This window comes from Schistocerca serialis, chromosome 3, assembly GCF_023864345.2.
Source record: "Schistocerca serialis cubense isolate TAMUIC-IGC-003099 chromosome 3, iqSchSeri2.2, whole genome shotgun sequence".
NCBI lineage: Eukaryota > Metazoa > Arthropoda > Insecta > Orthoptera > Acrididae > Schistocerca > Schistocerca serialis.
In genome coordinates, this window is record NC_064640.1 from 856,738,459 (window position 1) to 856,739,252 (window position 794).

The window sequence follows — 794 nt, forward strand, 5'->3', positions numbered from 1 at the left end:
GTTATGATGAAAACAACTGGAATATATTGAGAAACCCAAAAGATTCTCTGTAACGAGCTGTGTATCCTATGTACCTTGTTCTGCTTCTATAGCTCAACGCACTCACTCCGTCTTCAGGCCACGAGTGGCCTACCGGGACCATCCGACCGCCGTGTCATCCTCCGAGGATGATGCGGATAGGAGGGGCGTGGGGTCAGCACACCGCTATCCCAGTCGTTATGATGGTATTCTTGACCGAAGCAGCTACTATTCGGTCGAGTAGCTCCTCAATTGGCATCACGCGGCTGAGAGCACCCCGAAAGATGGCAACAGCGCATGGAGGCCTGGATGGTCACCCATCCAAGTGCCGGCCACGCCCAACAGCGCTTAACTTCGGTGATCTCACGGGAACCGGTGTGTCCACTGCGGCAAGGCTGTTGCCTCTATAGCTCGACGCAGAGAACGAAATCTCAAAACCCATCTATTGCTCCACGTTTTTTTCTGGTAGCCATGTCGACAGGGAAGAAGAAACAGAGAAACGTTATCAACATGCGTGATTAGCCCAAGTGCCTTTGTTTCCAAGAAACTCATGTTAAAGACACACGTTTGTATTCAGAAATATAAAGTCTCCACAAGAGCGATGCTAATTGTGAAGTTACTTTTATTTATTAGGCTTAAAACTTATTAACTTTCCTCACATCTGAATTGAAAGCGACAGTTAATCCTATTGTAGGTCATGGTGTGCTCTGTCTCTCCCCATGATACTCATGACTGACAGTCACTCTGTGAGCTTACTGCTTAATAATTCCAATCAT

The 794-nt window shown here is 47.4% G+C and overlaps 1 pseudogene; it reads right to left on the minus strand.

The window, feature by feature from the left end:
- Positions 1-303: 303 nt before the first annotated feature.
- Positions 304-421, minus strand: LOC126471811 (5S ribosomal RNA; annotated as a pseudogene).
- Between the last annotated feature and the right edge of the window lie 373 nt (positions 422-794).